General features: G+C 43.8%; 1 pseudogene across 1 annotated transcript; it reads right to left on the bottom strand.

Moving 5' to 3' along the window:
• Positions 1-109: 109 nt before the first annotated feature.
• LOC309663866 (large ribosomal subunit protein eL30 pseudogene) lies at positions 110-13,679 on the bottom strand (annotated as a pseudogene). Its single transcript has one exon. The product of its transcript is annotated as a large ribosomal subunit protein eL30 pseudogene (transcript).
• Positions 13,680-18,508: the final 4,829 nt, after the last annotated feature.

Here is an 18,508-nt window from a genome sequence, read left to right as displayed (position 1 = left end):
GGGTCAGCTCTGAGTTCCTCTGCCAATTCCAACCCCCCTCAGAGCCCCAATCTGCCACCTGCTGGTCCTTAATTCAGCCTGCATTCTTCAGTGCCAGTATGTCCCACAGGGCTGGCTCCTCAGGAGTGGGTAGGTATGTCCCCGTGGGACAGAGGATAGATGACGGCAGAGCGGGTGAGCAGACCCCAGGGACACACAGCTGGTCCCCTGCAGAGTCGGATGTGACCACGACTCGTTCGGGTGCCTGCAGCAGCCGAACACACACCTGCGCACCTCGGGGGCCTAAAGTCCCGGATGCTTCTCCACTGCAAGAATCCCGTGGGTCTGCATGGACTTCTCATGGCATCTTGGGCCCAGGAGCTCCCCGGGAGGCAAAGGGATGGGTGGGGGGCTCCACCCAATGAGCTGGTCCAGCGGAATCCCCTAAATGCTCCGGAAGGGGGACTCTCTCAGGGTGACAGCAGTAGGAGGTGGGTCCAAGTCGGGGTCCCTGACCTCCTGGATCCCCCTGCGCTGCCCACCAACCTGCTCCAGGGTGCTGAACTCGGGGGAGGCCTGTGAGTAGGGATGCCTCAGACCGCAGGGGTCCACTGCTTCCCAGGCCTGGGGTGGGGCCTCATGCTTGCCATCCTGGCTTCTCCCCAACCCTGGCTCTGCAGGCTCATGTCTCCCCGAGCAGGACTGCAGGAGCCGTGCTGGCTGCCTGGGGCGGGTGAGCGCCAAGCCTTGGGGCACCTCCTGGGCTGGGCTCCCAAGGGGGGCGAGGTGGGTTCAGTGCTGTCGCTTGGTGGGCACGCGGGTCAGCATGGCCCCACCCACCCGGGAGGAGGAGGGCGCAGCCTGGGAGGTGGGGGGACAGGAGCACAACTGGGGGGCAACAACATGTCCTGAGAAGAGGGGCCGAGGGGAGGGTGGGTCAGGGTGGAGGCACCACCAGCGTGGACTGTGCCGGGAGCTCCAGGCCCCCACCGCCGAGCTCAGCCCAACCCCTGTCCTCCCAGAACCTCAAGGACCAGGGGGGCTGGTGTCTCTAGAGACCCTGGCAGACCCCCCCCCCATCCCTGAGGGTCCCGCACGATCAGAGCCGCCTCGCCGCCATCCATTCGCTTCGTGGTGGTCATGGTGGTCGGCTGCAGACCTGGATGGGCTGAGGTCTGTCAGGAAGAGGAGCCTATCCCGGCACAGGGAAGCGGCTGACCTGCCGAGCCGGCACGCGGTCCCTGGGCCCCAACGGGAAGGGTGGGGAGGGGGCACGTCCTGCCCGGAAAGGCTGGCTTTCTCCCAGCTCCAGGGCTCCCTGGGGGCTGCGAGGGATGGGCAGTTTGCACGATGGTTCTAAACCAGGAGCCAGACCTGCAGGTATCCAGCTGAATACACCGAGAAGACAGCAGGTTGTCCGGTGATATTGCTCTAACCAATGCGCTCGCTCTTTAGTTTTATGTCATTGGGTCTCTACTTCCCCAGAGGCATTTAACCACTTGCAGCAAGAGGGGTTTGCTACTGCAGACACTTCCTTGCTCAGCAAGTAGGTAATCGCAGGCTCGTGGTTACCCGAAACCACCTTGGCCGATGAGTTAAGTGACCGTCACTGAGCTGAAACTGCTTTGGCTCCGGAGTTGGCTCACTCGCCTAGTGTCAGGGAGAGATTCCTCATCATACGTTCATTGGTGCTCACTCCCCTCCGTGGGAGGAAAGCTCTCCCTACAGAGGCAAAGGCAGAATCTCTTAGGCCTGCTGGAAGTTCTTGCTTAAGGCAGTTATAGAGGTTTAATGGGACGGAGCAACGTGAGGCTTCTGTTCAGTTATGTCAGGAGAACAGGACAGTGAATACAGAAGAGCACGCCGTCCTGTGTTCTCCAGCCATCAAGACAATGGGCTGCCCAAGCATAAAGGCCATCCCCCAAACTTCCACATATGAAGGTGAAACCAGGGGGTGCACATAAAGCCTCCACATGAGTGATGGAATCTATGGGTTCCTTCATTGGCACAGAGGCACTGGCATTACTTAGCCAAGGCTCGGAAATTTTGTTGTTACCCAACAGGAAGTTACCTAGATGTACAGATAAGTCAGCAAGTTTACAGATGACTCAACTTGCATTGCCAGCTCCGTTGAACTTTTCATGCAGATATTCAAAAGATCGTGTTTTCCTATCCCAGGGTTGGGTCAAATTGAAGCAAGGAATAAATTTAGGTGAGCTTAGCTCCCTAACTCTATAAAATGGGCCTGCAGAACAATTTGGACAGACAGCAGCATCTGGAACCCCAGTGAAATTACTTATAGGCTGAACCAAAGGGCCATTGCTATGCTGGGCCAGCTGAGGATTCCAGTGGCAAATCGAGCAATCAGAGAGGTTTCCCCCTTTCTTCAGGGACTGGGAAATACGAATGAGGGTGTTGTCCTTCCATAGAAGGGAGGGAGGAACAAGGTGAGGGACTGTATTGAAATAAAGGTATACAGGCCTGGTCCAGACGTTTTGGGAAAGCTGTTGGCCTCAGATGTCCTCTGCTTCAGGTCCTAATGGGCGTTATCTTCAGGTCGCCAGAGAGTGTGCAGGTCCAGTTGGGATTTGGTGCCTCCTTTAGATGTGACACTGAACCCAGGAGTCCCCTCTCTGGAGTTTGGTGGCACAAGGGTTAGTCAACAGGACTTGATGGGGCCCTTCTGGCAAGGCTGGAGAGAGTCCTTTTGGAGGTGCCTTTTCCAGTACCCAGAATCTCGGGGCTGTGGGCTGTGGTGTTCGGGGTCTTGGTCTTCCGGGAGTGCGCTGCAAAAGGAGTGCTCTGCCAGAGCCTGGTGATTTTCTTTCTTTCTTTTTTAGTTTTGTTTTTTAATTTAATTGAAGTATACTTGATTTACAATGTTGTGTTAGTTTCAGGTGGACAGCAAAGTGATTCGTTACACACACACACACGTTCTTTTCCAGATTCTTTTCCCTTATAGGTTATTATAAAATATTGAGTTGGTTATCTATTTTATGTATAGTAGTGTGTATACGTTAATCCTAACTAGTTATTTTCTTAAACTTTTTTTTTTTTTTGGCCACACCATGTGGCTTGCACGATCTTAGCTCCCCCACCAGGGATCGAACCTGGGCGCGCGGCAGTGAGAGCACGGAGTCCTAACCACTGGACCGCCAGGGAATTGCCCAACTGGTTATTTTCAGTAGAAGCAATGAGGCCTTTACAATGCAGAAGTATTTCTCCCTTTCTCAGCTCGGATCAAAGAAGCAGGAGCCACGTGCTTTGCGTGTCCTGTTCAGGGACGACAGACTCCATTGAACGTGTGCACATATGTCCACTGTCATGAAAAACAAAAATATTTAATAAGAGTTTCAGAACTCTTGAGGGACCAGGTAGGGAGAAAATGTAAGTGCTTCAACCTTTGATGCCAAGATACACTTTACCAAATTGTTTTAAGTTATAGACAGCTTAAAGGAGAGGAGAAAAGGAAAACAAAACATGAAAGCAATTGGTTTTCCATTAGAGTTTTAGAAATTCTTACACAGCTCAGTCGTATGATCTTAAAGTTATAAGAAAGAAAACTGTGTTTCAGAGTACCCATCAGAGTCCTTTCCATGAATCTCTTTAAAGAGGAACATTTGCAGAAGCATCAGAGTAAAGCAGTAACTATAATGACAGAAAGACTTGAAAATGCCCATTATTAAAAATCTGATGAGAATTCGTTATAATGGGAGTGGCAAGGGGATCAGCTTATCTCTATGACATATGTTTAAAGTGGTGAGCGGTTGGAAATTCCCTGGTGGTCCAGTGGTTAGGGCTTGGCACTTTCACTGCTGGGGCCCGGGTAACTAAGATCCTGCAAGCCATGCAGCACGACCAAAAAAACCAAAAAACAAAAACAAACCAAAAATCATGACCAATAACATTATATCAGGACATCTCAGAATTTAGCAATTTCATATGATTTTTGAGCACATGCTAATATGTACTTATACAACTATAAGGTTAAAAGATTCTGTATTCCTTCTTATTTAGAAGCCTATTACAAGCTTCCCATGTAATCTAGCTCATCAAATAAGCCTGATTAGTTAAGCATTTTACCAGGTGAGGGACAAATCCTTTGAGATTCTCCAGGGGCCCTCTGGAAGAGCCCAGTTAGTGCAAGGTCAGCAAGACTTCATTTAGAACTTGATTTGGGGGAAGTTTGTCAAAAGTAACAAAAGGTTTTGGACATTTGACCAAACAGGACCACAGATCATTATGAAATGATACTTAATTATCGGTCTGACCAAAGTAACAATAAAAGATTTCAAAGGCAAATACAAGAGGTTACATAGTCGTAAGCAAAACTTAGCTCTTTTAATATTGAGAAGAGGACTTCCCTGGTGGCGCAGTGGTTAAGAATCCGCCTGCCAATGCAGGGGACACGCGTTCGAGCCCTGGTCCGGGAAGATCCCACATGCCGTGGAGCAACTAAGCCCGTGCACCACAACTACTGAGCCTGTGCTCTAGAGCCCACGAGCCACAACTACTGAGCCCACATGCCACAACTGCTGAAGCCCGTGCGCCTAGAGCCCGTGCTCCACAACAAGAGAAACCACCACAATGAGAAGCCTGTGCACTGCAATGAAGAGTAGCCCCCCTCGCCATAACTAGAGAAAACCCGCACAGCAACGGAGACCCAATGCAGCCAAAAATAAATAAATTAATTTTAAAAATAATAAATTAAATAAAATAAAATTTTAGAACCACAGTTCTCCAATTTAATCTTAAGAAAAACAAGTCTGGGAAGATTGAAAGTTCCCTGTAATGGCCATAATAATTCTGGATTACTTTTAGTTGGTTCAGCCCACTTAGTTAAAAATGAGCATGTCAGGGGAAAGAGATATGAGCATGTCAGGGTCCATAGCTTCCAAACATGAACCTGCCAGAGTCCCTGAGGGAGGGCTGCCCTCAGAGCATTTAGATGACCAGGATCCCTTTTCCTTACGTTCTCCTGGAAACCCAAGAAAGTTGCTGGAGTCCTAGCCCAGATTCCAAAAGGAATAAAGCAAATTATTGGATTCCAGTTAGCTCGATCCCCTTCACTCTTGCACACTCCAGAAAACAACTGAGTACTCACCAAGGGCGAAACCTTGAACCAGAAAGGATGAAACCTCTCCCCTGAAAGGACAAAGCCTTTCCAGATCCCGAAAAAAACCAGAGAACTCAAAACGCAAAAAGAGCAGTTTGGAATCCAAGAAGAGACTCAGGGAAGTGATGAGCATGTAGGGCTCACAGTGTGGGTACCTCGCTCCATTCCAGGGCCCGTCATCTCTTGGGGTTCGCCTCCTTCAGATCCCACTTCTGACACCCTATAAATATATCAACTTTAATAAATGGTAGCCAGTTATTTTATCAGCGAAAGCGAGTTTATTCGGGAATAGCAGAGGAATTGCAATTTGGGATATGGAAACTATGGCAGACAAAAAAGCCAAATCCAGAGAACAAGGAGAGAGAACTTGCTTTTATAGGGAAAAGGGGGAGTAGGGAGGGGCTGTGATAACCAAAGATTCCATTGGAGGAGCTGGGGGTTCAATGGAGGCTTCCCATTGACTGAGCCCCTGCAGTCTCTGATTGGCTGGTCTGTCGGGGGTGGAGGGAAGTTTCCTTCCTCCTGACTGATGGTAAGTAGAGGCACCTTCCTGTCCAAGATGTAGGCGGAAATCTCTTCCTGTTTGGGGTAACTGACATGCATATTCGTGGAGAGAGCTCCCTACAGACCTGTCCTGACTCCAACTTTAACTGAGCGTTCTGTAATTAATTCCACAACTTAAACTTCTTTTTGTGACTTTATTTTGTGCCTTTTAGTTGTCCAGTTTTTTCTATGCTTCTTTTTTCTTATTTCTCACTTCTTTTTGTAGTGGTACCCTCCAATGCCCAGTGTTCCATTTTTCTCCTTAATTGGTTGGCAGTTATACCACGAACACCTAATCTAACTCATCTTATATCCTCACTGGAGCAGTGAAGGGACTTTCCATCACATGGGCTCCCATTTAGCCCTCTCCAACCTAAGGGCTATTCTTGTCCAAGTACTTTAACTCTGTCCCTTTGTTTCAACCCTGCATATCAGATATTATTATTATATTTCATTTGTATTGATTTTGATATTTTATTTTATTGATTTATTTATGAACTAGTTCCTTCTTTTTCAGATGCTCTATAATCAGTGTTCCAGGTTGTGTATGTGCCTGTGGACTGTTCTGGGCTCTCTATTGCCTTTTGTGGATCAGTTTGTTTTCCCTGGGCCAAGATCATGCTGTCCTGATAGTTACAGCTTTATAAGTCTGCAGAAGCCATAATAGCTAGTGGGATATCATTATTCTTGAAGAGTCATGTGGCTCTTCTTGGGCTTGTTTTTAATTTGATTTTGTCAAATTCTTTGAAAAACCTTTTAGGATTTGATCAGAATTGCATTGACTCTACAAATCAGTTTGGGGAATAATGATCCCTTTGCACTACCGTACACTTATTAAGGGTTGATTTAATGTTTTTCAGTAAAGTTTGTAATTTGCTGCAGACAGGTCCTGCTCGTTTTTGTTAGATTTATTCCCAGAAACAGTACGTTTTTTGGTTGGTATTGTAAAGGGTTACTATTGTGTAATATAACATATGTCAAGAAACGTGTATAAAACAAAATATATATTTAAAGTTTTATGGGAATTCTCTGGCCGTCCAGCGCACTCGGTGTTTTCACTGCCGTGGCCCAGGTTCAATCCCTGGTAGGGGAACTAAGATCCTGCAAGCCATGTGGTATGGCAAAATATATATATAAATAAATACATAAATAAAATTAAAAAGTTTTACTGTAAAGCAAGCACTCATGTGCTCACCATCTAGGTCAAGAAACAGGACGTGGTCAGTCTCCTAGGAGCCCCTAGCCTCCCCTCTACTCACTGGCTCCCACCCCCACCCCTCCCTGGTGCCTCTCCCCCATCCCACTCGATAACCACCCAAATTTCAAGATAATTACCACCTTGGTGTTTTTTGTTTTTTCTTTTTAATATTTATTTATTTGGTTGCACTGGGTCTTCGTTGCGGTACTCGGGATCTTCATTGTGGCATGCGGGATTTTTAGTTGTGGCATGCGGGATCTAGTTCCCACAGGGATCGAGCCCAGGCCCCCTGCATTGGGAGCACGGAGTCTTAACCAGTGGACCACCAGGGAAGTCCCTACCACCTTGTATTCTTCATACTTCAACCACCTAAATTTATAACCCTAAACAGTCTGGTTTAGTTTGTTTTTTATTTTGTAGCTTTCTTGTTTGTTAATTTTTAAAAAAACAGCTTGATTGAGGTATCACTTCCATACCACAAAATATACTCGTTTTAAGTGGACAATTTATTTTTATTTTTAAAAAATTATTTATTTATTTATTTATTTTTGGCTGGGTTGGGTCTTCATTGCTGTGCGCGGGCTTTCTCTAGTTGCCTTGAGCGGGGACTACTCTTCCTTGTGGTGCGCAGGCTTCTCATTGCAGTGGCTTCTCTCGTTGCAGAGCACGGGCTCTAGGCGGGAGGGCTTCAGTAGTTGCGGCGCAGTGACTTTGTTGCTCTGCAGCATGTGGGATCTTCCCGGACCAGGGCTCAAACCCGTGTCCCCTGCATTGGCAGGCGGATTCTTAACCAGTGTACCACCAGGGAAGTCCGATAATTTATTGATTTTTAGTAAATTTGCAGAACTGTGCAAATATCACCACAATTCAGGTTTAGAATATTTCCATCATCCAGAAAGATCCATCCTGCTCATTTTCCATGAACCCCTGTTTCTACCCGTTTCTCAGACAACCACTAATCCTCTTTCTGCCTCTATAGGTTTGCCTTTTTAAGAAAGAATTTCAGGGGACTTCCCTGGTGGTCCAGAGGTCAAGAGTTTGCCTTCCAATGCAAGGGGTGCAGGTTCGATCCCTGGCTGGGGAGCTAAGAACCCACATGCCTCGCAGCCGAAAATCAAAAAAAACATAAAACAGAAGCAATATTGTAACAAATTCAATAAAGACTTTAAAAATGGTCCACATCCAAAAAAAAATCTTAAATAAAAAATAAAAAAGCATTTCATACAAATGGAATCTTTTGTAGCTTTTTGCATCTGACTTCTTTCACTTAGCGCGTTTTTGAGGTTCACCCATGCCCTAGGACATATCGGCAGTTGGTGTCTTTCTTTCTATTGCTAAATAGTACTCCATTAAATGGATCAAAGACATTTCGTTTACTCGTTCACCAGTTAATGGACATTTGGATTGTTTCCATTTTTTGGCTCTTATGCATAAATGGTGCAAGGAACATTTGCCAAAAATTTCTTTGTATGGACATGTGTTTTTATTTATCCTGAATCAATACCAAGGAGTGGAATTGCTGAGTCATATAAAAAAATTTTTTTAATTTAATTTTTAAAGAAACTGCCAAACTGCTTTCCAAAGTGGCTGCACCATTTTTCATTCCACCAGCAGTGTATGAGGGTCACAGTTTCTTCACATCCCTGCCAAAACTTGTTACTGACAGTCTTTTTTATTACAGCGATACTAATGTGTGGTTTTACTTTGCATTTCCCTAATAACTAACGGTACTGGGCATTTTTCCATGTGCTTATCAGCCATTTCTATTATTCGAGTTGTTTGTCTTATTATTGAGTTGATCTTTATATATTTGGGCTATAAGTCTTTTATCAATATACAATATGCAAATATATATTTTCTTCCAGTCTATAGGTTGTTTTTAATTTTCATGATTTAAAAATATATTTTTTGTTTTTAAAATATTTTTATTGAAATATAGTTGATTTACAATGTTACATTAGTTTCAGATGTACAAAAAAGTGATTCAATTATATATATATGTGTGTGTGTGTGTATATGTATATATATTCTTTTTTTACATTCTCTTCCACTATGGGTGATTACAAGATAGTGAGTATAGTTCCCTTAAAAAACGTCTTTTGAAGTGCAAAAGGTTTTTTTTTTTTTTTAGTTTTTAATTTTTATGAAGTCAAATTTCTTTTTTCTGGAATGGATCATGCCTTTGATGTATCTAAGAACTCTGCTTAATCCAGGATCATAAAGGTTTTTCTATGTTTTTTTTTAAAATAATTGTATTTATTTATATATTTATTTTTGGCTGAATTGGGTCTTTGTTGCTGCATGTGGGGTTTCTCTAGTTGCAGTGAGTGGGGGCTACTCTTTGTTGCGGTGTGCAGGCTTCTCATCGTGGTGGCTTCTCTTGTTGCGGAGCACGGGCTTTAGGTGCCCGGCTCAGTAGTGTGGCTCGCAGGCTGTAGAGCGAGAGCTCAGTAGTTGTAGTGCCCAGGTTCAGTAGTTGTGGCGCACGAGCTTAATTGCTCCGCAGCATGTGGGATCTTCCCAGACCAGGGCTCGAACCTGTGTCCCTGCATTGGCAGGCGGATTCTTAAGCACTGCACCACCCGGGAAGTCCTATTCTATGTTTTATTCTAAATGGTTTTATGTTCTTAGCTCTTATATTTAGGTCTATGAACCATTTTTGTACTAATTTTTGTACATGCTGTGAGATGAGGGTCTAAATTAATCTTTTTACAAGTCAATATCCAATTGTCCCAGCACCATTTTTTGAAAAGACTATCCTTTCCTCATTGACTTGCCTTGACCCCTGTGTCAGTTAGGGTCCGACCAGAGAAAAAAAAATCAGTGAGAGATATATTTTAAGGAATTTCTAGAAATCAGTTTACAAGACTGTAGGGGCTAACTAGGCAAGTTAAAAAAATCTTAGGGCCGGAGTTGGAAATGGCAGGCTGAACCTCTGTCATGAGTTATCCATAGATAGAGTTTCTTCTTCAGGGAAGGTTCAGCTGTGCTCTTAAGGCCTTTCAGTGGATTGAATTAGGCCCACCCAGGTCATGTAGGATATTTTCCTTTACCTAAAGTCAAATGATTATGGACTTCATCTACAAAATGCCTCCACAGAAACACCTAGGTCAGGTTTTGCTTGAATAACATTTTAAACTGTCTGTCATAACACCTCTGTAAAAAATTAACAGATTTGTACAGATTTGTTTCTGGACTTTCAATTCTGTTCCATTGATCTATATGTCTCTCCTTATGCCAGGACCACATTCTTTTGATTTATGGTCAGCTTTATGGTCAGTTTTGCAATTGGGAAACGTGTGTCTTTCAACTTTGTTCTTAGTTTTCAAGATTTTTGTTGTTGTTGTTGTTGTTCTGGGTCCTTTGTCTTTCTATATAATTTTTAAGATCAGCTTGTCAATTTCTGGGGAAAAAAAAAGATTTCCTGGTCTTGATGGAAATTGCATTGACTCTATAGATCAAGGTGCAGAGAACTGCCATCTTAACAATATTTAATCACACTTAGAATTGCTTTTCAATTATTTAGGTCTTCTTTAGTTTCTCTTAGCAATGTTTGTAGTTTTCAGGGTGAAAGTCTTGCACTTCTTTTCTTCAATGTATTCCTGAGTACTTTATTCTTTTTGATGCTCTTGCAAGTGAAATTGCTTTGCTAATGTCATTTTCAGGTTGTTCATTGCTCGTATGTAGAAATAAAATTGAATTTTGTATATTAATCTTGGATCCCGTGACCCGTGGAACTCGTCTATTAGTCCTAGTGATTTTGTGTGAATTCCTTAGGATTTTAAACATGTAGGATCATGTTTCTGTGAATAGAGTTTCATTTCTTCCTTTCCAGTCTCTATGCCTTTTATTTCTTTTTGCTGCCTGATTGTACTGGCTAGAACTTTCAGTACAATGTTGAGTAGAAGTGGTGTTCCTGATCTTAGGAGCAAAGCACTGGAGTCTTTGACCATTTAAGTAGGATGTTAGCTGTAGATTTTCTTGTAGATGCTCTTCATCAGTTTGAAAAACTTACCTTATATTTTTTGAGTATTCAGAGTTTTTATCATGAATAAGGGTTGGATTTTGTCAGATATTTTTACTTCATATATTGAGAGGATCATGTGGTTTATGTTCTTTATTTATTAATATGATGTATTACATCAATTGATTTTCAGATGTTGAACCAACCTTGCATTCTAGGATTAAATTCCATTTGGTCATTGAGCATAATCCTTTTTATATGTTGCTTATTCAGTTTGTTAATATTTTGTTGAGGACTTTTGCATCTATATTTAGGAGGGATATTGGTCTAAATTTTTGTTTTCTTATGATGTCTTCGTTTGGCCTTGGTATCAGGATAATTGTACTAGTTTTCTATTAATGCCATAACAAATTACCACAAACTTAGTGGCTTAAAACAACACAAATTTATCATCTTACAGTTCTGTGGGTCAGAAGTCCAAATTGGGTCAAAGTAGCTGAAATCAAGGTATCAGCAGTGTTGGGGTTCCTTCTCGAGGCTTTGGGGAGAGTTTGTTTCCTTGTCTTTTCCAGCTTCTAGAGGCTGCCTGCCTTCCTTGGCTCATGGTCCCCTTTCTCCTTTTCAAAGCCAACAACATGTATCCCTCTGACCCACCTACTGTCATCACATCTCTCTCTGACCACAGCCACGAAAATTTCTCTTATTTTAAGTGGTCATTTGCTAGATTGGCTCCACCTGGATAATTCAGGATAATCTCTCTATCTCAAGGTCCATATCCTTAATTACGTCTGCAAAGTCCCTGAGCTAGTTTTAGTAATTTGTGTCTTTCTATAAATTTCTAAGAATTTATCCAGTTCATGTAAGTTGTCTAATTTATTGAGATAAAGTTTTTATAGTAAACCCTTATAATCTTTGTAGAAAAAATTGTTTCAATTTGTTTTTATGTTGCACCTAGTATAGCCTTCTAGATGTACTGTCAGATTCTAGCCTTTCATAGTTGAGCTATCTTAGGAATCTTTGTAAATTGACACATGTACAAATTCTGTACTTTCTATTTCTGCAAAAAAGACTGTTGGTAAGTTTGATTCATGTAATTTGATTATATTGAATCTGTAGGTTACTTTTAGGGTATACTGACATCTTAACAATATCAAGTCTTCTAATCCATGAATGCAGGATTTATTTCCATTTATGTAGGTCTTCTTTAGTTTCTATCAGCATGTTTTTTATTTTTTTATAAATATTTTTTGGGTTTTTTGTTTCTTTTTTTTTTCCTGGGCCAGTTTTATTAAAGAAAAATTGTTCATGATTTACTCTTCACCAGTCTGTTCTGGCGTGCTTCTAATGATATCAGAATCACCTGGATCAATGATAGCCAGTGTGCATACTCTGTAGTATTTTCCACATGCTGTGTCCAATTCAATATTATTGCCACTGTAGTGATGGACACCAGTTTTGGCCAACATGGCATAACACTCTATATCAGATTTCCTCAAGGCTGGGCAGTTGTTGGCAAGGATGACCAGTTTTGCTCTGCCTTGTCCGATCATTTTCAGAGTCTGCTTGTACCCCAGCAGGTACTTTCCACTTTTCATAATGATTTGGAGCCTAGAGTTGATCAACCCCAGCGACTTTTTCGTCTTCTTCGTGGCCAGCATCTTGCCTTAGGAGCAGGACTCCCCCAGCCCAGAGCAGCCACCAGGATGGCTGGGGAGAAAGACAACTTCGGCTTATTTTAAAATCACGTGGTTTGTTCTCTTGTTGTTGAGGTTTTTGTTTTTTGTTTTTTTAATATTTATTTATTTTGGCTGCACTGGGTCTTAGTTGTGGCACATGGGATCTTCGTTGCGGCATGCGGACTCTTAGTTGTGGCATGCATGCGGGATCTATTTCCCCGACTAGGGACTGAACGCGGGCCCCCTGCACTGGGAATGCAGAGTCTTACCCACTGGGCCACCAGGGAAGTCCCTCTTGTTGTTGAGTTTTAATAGATCTTTGTTTGTTTTGGATAACTGTTCTTTATCAGATATGTCTTTTGCCAATATTTTCTCAGTTTGTATCTTGTCTTTTTATTCTCTTGACAGTGCCTTTCCCAGAGCAGAAGTTATTAATTTTAATGAAGTCCAGCTTATCAATTATTTCTTTCATGGATCGTGCCTTTGGTTTTGTATCTCAAAAGTCATCGCCCACCCAAAGGTCATCTAGATTTCCTGCTATGTTATCTTGCAGAAGTTTTATAGTTTTGCATTTTATATTGAGGTCTGATCCATTTTCAGTTAATTTTTATGAAGGGTGTAAGGTTTGTGTCTAGATTAATTTTTTATTAGTTTTTATTGGTGTATAGTTGCTTTATAATGTTGTGTTAGTTTCTTGCTGTACAACAAAGTGAATCAGTCATACATATACATATATCCCCTTTTTTTTAGATTTCCTTCCCATTTAGGTCACCACAGAGCATTGAGTAGATTTCCCTGTGCTATACAGTAGGTTCTCACTAGTTATCTATTTTATACATAGTAGTGTATATATGTCAGTCCCAATCTCCCAATTCACCCCACTCCCCCAGATTAATTTTTTGCACGTGGATGTCCAGTTGCTCTAGGACCAGAATCTTGTGGATTTTTTATTTCATTTGTTGAGCTTTTTTTTAATATAAATTTATTTATTTATTTTATTTTTGGCTGCGTTGGGTCTTCGTTGCTGCGCGCGGGCTTTCTCTAGTTGTGGCGAGCAGGGGCAACTCTACATTGAGGTGCACGGGCATCTCATCACGGTGGCTTCTTTTGTTGCGGAGCACAGGCTCTAGGTGCGCGGGCTTCAGTAGTTGTGGCGCGCGGGCTTAGTTGCTACGTGGCACGTGGGATCTTCCCAGACCAGGGCTCGAACCTGTGTCCCCTGAATTGGCAGGCGGATTCTTAACGACTGTGCCACCAGGGAAGCCCTGTTGTGCTTTTTAACTCCAGATTTTTCCATTTGGTTATTTTTTGTCTTGCAAGTCTTTATTACAAAAAGCCATTATTTTCAGTCTTGAAAGTTTTAGAACCTAAGCATCTTCTCTTTCTGAAGAATTGAAATATTTGCAGACAAATATTTGTAGAAAGTGATGGAAGTCTACAAAAATATTTTGAAGATCCAAAGGAAAAGCCTCAGACTTGCCTCTGGAAACACCGGTGGCTGAGATGAAGGATTGCACAGCAAAGTTTTCTGTAGCATGCCAGACTTGGGGCCAGCTCTTGCTGCACTATCAGAATGGATGCATCTTATTACATGATACAAGAATCAATCGAAGCCAAAATGACAGAGATTGAAGTGGAACCTATGACATATCTTGATCTTCCCACAAAAGTTCTTCACACAAATCCTGACTACCATAAAAGATTACAGAACCAGAGGAAGGTCTTGGATTGTATGGCAATGGTTATAGAAGAACTGCAATTATCAGTGGGGCAGCTGCAGGCCTTTATGGGCAAAAGTACTCAGTGCTTCCAGAAGGGGTCAGTACAGCTTGGGAAGAGAAGCACCCAACAGCCAGATCCCTCACCGGCTTCAAACTTCCGGAGCTTCAGCTGCAAGCCCGCCCACCACATGTTGCTCTGGGTCTTGTCAGTGACCTTCTGCAGCTTTTCTGTTACAAGATGCTCAAGAGGAGAGGAATGGCAGACTTCCCAGTGCCTGGTGACTGCCTGGCGTCTGAGCTGGGATTCTCCACCCTCTCGCCTTTGGAGGTGACTGGGTGGCTATAGGGTTCCTTAATTTTTTTCTAGAAGTGATGGGAACTGTCGACTTAAAAAAATGCACAACGTGAGAGTTGCGAGTGAAGTTTATTTGGGGCAAAATGAGGACTGCAGCCCGGGAGATAGCGTCCCAGATCGCTCTGAGAAGCCGCTCCACAGAGGCGGGGGGGAGGTCAGTATAGATGTGATTTGGATGAAGGGGGAGCGCATGCAATCACGCACACATTTTTTACAGAAGGTTTCTGCTAGTCTCGTGCAGGTCACTGCCAGTCATGCGAAGCAGACGTCGCCATGAAGGATTTTAGTGCTTGTCTAGATATGAGGAGATACAAGAATTGGGCTCATAAAATTGTCTCCTGAAAATATCCATCTATCGGAAGACCTGTTCTGCCAGTTTTACCCAGAGCCCAGAGGGCCTCAGTTCAGCTCTCCACCTGAACTCCTTTCGGGGGTGTTGAAAGTCAGCAGCTGCGGCAACACATGACTGAATCCTTGTAGAGGTAGATGGCAAGTGCCAATGGTGAGTGCCAATTTGTACTTGACAGAACGTTGTAGGAACACTTTTCCCAGGAATGTACAAAATGCTTGGAACTTTTTTCGGAATTAACCTCAGACCCAGTGGCCCATTCTTTTGAATATCCTTCGTGGTCAGAAGTCATCATCCTGTGAAGAAGTTTTGCAGGTTTTGAAATAATCCAAAGTCACTCAGGACAAGTCTGATAACACATTTGGGCATTTCAAGTTGTAAAGTTATGGGACTAACATTCCAGTGTGTCTCAAAGGTGGCTCCAGGTAGAAGAGTTTTGCATCACTGGGGTATATGCGTCACTCCACAAGAGGTCCAAATTGTGGAAACGCCGTATGCTCCGTGCCCTGATGTCCACTGTGTGCTGTAGCTTTTAGTTCCAAGTTGACATTCTGAGTCCCAGATCCATGGCAGGAAGGGACCAAGTGCCCTTTTTAACTCTTCTCTGTATTTGTTAATAATCTGCATTACAAATTGCAGAGTATAACTACATAGTTATAAAAACCTATTTTTATTTTAAAGAGCTTTCAAAAATTGAGATATAATTCACATACCATACAGTGTGCACAACTCAGTGGTTTTTAGTATATTCACAAAGTTGTGCAACCATCTCTATAATCTAATTTTGGAACATTTTTGTCACATCAAAAAGAAACCCTGTGCTTCCCCATTATTCTTACCAACCCCACCCCCAGCCCTAGGCAGTTCATAACAGGATCATACAATATTTGTCCTTTTGTTTGTGTCTGGTAGCTTTTACTTAACATAATATTTTCAAGGTTAATTTTCAAGTACATATCAGTATTTCATTCCTTTTTATGGCTGAATAATATTCTATTGCATATATATCCCATATTTTGTTTATATCTTCATCAGCTGATGGACATTTCGGTTGTTACTACTTTCTGGCTATTATGAATAATGTTGCTATGAACTTTTGCATGCAACTTTTTTTTTTTTTGGCCTCACTGTGCAGCATGCAGGATCTTAGTTCCCTGACCAGGGATGGAACCCACGTCCCCTCCAGTGGAAGGTGAAGTCTTAACCACTGGACCGCCAGGGAAGTCCCTGCATGCAGTTTTTTGTGTGGATGTATTTTTTTTTAATATCTATTTAGTTTGGCTGCGCTGGGTCTTAGTTGCAGCACGTGGGATCTTCGTTGCAGCATGTTAAGTTGTGGCATGAGGAATCTTTAGTTGCGGTATGCATGTGGGATTTAGTTCCCCAACCAGGGATAGAACCCAGGCCCCTTGCACTGAACCACTAGGGAAGTCCCTGGATGTATGTTTTAATATCTCTTGGGTGTACACCTAAGCTTGGAAAAGAGTAATACACGTGCTGGGTTATGTGGAAACTCTATTTTTTCTTTTCCTATAAATTTATTTATTTATTTATTTATTTTTGGCTGTGTTGGGTCTCCGTTGCTGCACATGGGCTTTAGTTGCGGCGAGCGGGGGCTAGTCTTCGTGCGGTGCGCGGCCTTCTCACTACAGCGGCTTCTCTTGTTGTGGAGCATGGGCTCTAGGCACACGGGCTTCAGTAGTTGTGGCGCATGGGCTTCAGTAGTTGTGGCACGCAGGCTCAGTAGTTGTGGCTTGCGGGCTCTAGAGCGCAGGCTCAGTAGTTGTGGCGCATGGGCTTAGTTGCTCCGCGGCATGTGGGATCTTCCCGGACCAGGGCTCGAACCCATGTCCCCTGCATTGGCAGGCGGATTCTTAACCACTGCGCCACCAGGGAAGTCCCTAAAGTTTCATTTTCTAAACGTTAATTTGATAAGATGATTTTCTAAAGACACTCTGGGGTCAGAGTCCCAGTTCTTAAGGATCAGTGCCCAGGAGAAGGGAATGGAGTGTTTTGAAAATGTAAGGGGTGGGCCTGTGCCCCCTTTCCCCTGGGCTCTCTGAGGTACCCTGTGCTGCCAGCACATTTACTGAGGATAATTCTGTCGACTGAAAAACTACCAGTGGAAACTATCCTGTGTTTTGTGTGGTATCAGCCAGATTTTGCTAATGGGGAAAAAAAAAAAACAGAAAAAAAAAGACCTACCCCTCCCCCCCAAAGTTACTGCAACAACATGGGTGAGTCTGGCACTGAGGGCCAGAAAGCCAGGAAGTACAAACCACACCAGTCCTTTTATAGATAATCCTATGACCCGTGGTGATAGAAGTGGTCGGCGGTGACCCGGGACTCGGGGGCGAGAGGAGCCAGCTGAGTCGGGGTGCGGAAGAACTTTGGGGGCTGATGGAAATGTATACTTTGGTTATGGTGTAGGTTCTGTGGGCATACACACCAGTCCCTACTCATCACACTCTAAATGGCTGCATTTTATTGTATATAAATTATACTGCAGTAAAGTTGATTTTTAGGAATGTGAATGATAAACCTAATGATTTTCTTTCGACCTTGATTAAAACGAAAAGAAGCCATGCCCCAAAAGACATCTTGGGACACTTGAGAAGGAGAACTTTATTGACAAAATAACCTTGAGAATTCCAAGTCCTGGTTACTTATTACTTTGCTCCGAGATAAGGGAGAGGGAGGTTGGAGAAGCGGGAATGGGGAGCAGAGGGGCAAAGGCTGCCGCTCCTCCGTGCCCAGTCCTGCTCTCGCGTCGCGCAGGGAGCAGCGGTGTCCCAAGTGCTTCCTGGGCCTTCCGTTTCCTGACGGCCACACAGCAGTGCCTTGTTCACCTAACCTGCAGCATCGTTTCCCGTGGAGAATGGCTCTGGGGCTCCTAGGGCACAGCAGCATGTCTGCTGGACCCGTCACTACACAGACGGGCTGTGCTCCCCCCGTCGTGTTTCTCGTGGGGCTGTGCACGTATAATCGGTCAGGCCTGGGAGGTGTAAATCTCAGCGCAAACAAGCACCCAGGAGTGCTTCCGCTTTTCATTCTGTTCAGTCCACTGCTGGACAGTTTTAATTCTTAGAAAGTTCTTCAGCACAAACCTCCAAAGTTAGAGTGTAGAGTGTATTCCCGTCAGGGAAAACAAGGCAGAGCATAAGACACAGACAACTCTGCCTGACCACACGGCCTGGATGCTGCTGTCACCTGGGCAGGAACAGACCACCCCCAAATCTGCAGCTCTTCTTCCTCTATGGCCCCATTTTAAGCTAGGCACATCACTGAATAAAGACTACATTTCCCAGCCTCCCTTGCAATGTGGCTATGTTTTAGCCAATGGGATGTGAGCAGATTTGGCAACAACAGACTTCTAAGGAAGTGTCCTGGAAGGAGGGGCCCAGGCCCTAGTTCACCTCTTCCTCCTCACTGTTGGCTGGAATGTAGACTTGATGGCTGGACATGGGCTGCCATTTTGAGCCATGTGAATGGAAGGTCCACCCAGCAGAATAACAGCCTGTATCTTAATGCCACATACCAGCCCCGGACCACCTATTCTAACTTCAGTGATGAGAAATACATTCCATCTTATTTACATGGCTGCTGT

This window comes from Balaenoptera physalus, assembly GCF_965194825.1.
Source record: "Balaenoptera physalus genome assembly, chromosome: 7".
In the NCBI taxonomy this organism is placed as follows: domain Eukaryota; kingdom Metazoa; phylum Chordata; class Mammalia; order Artiodactyla; family Balaenopteridae; genus Balaenoptera; species Balaenoptera physalus.
The sequence above is the reverse complement of the archived record's forward strand: the minus strand, read 5'-3'. Positions and strand labels throughout refer to the sequence as shown.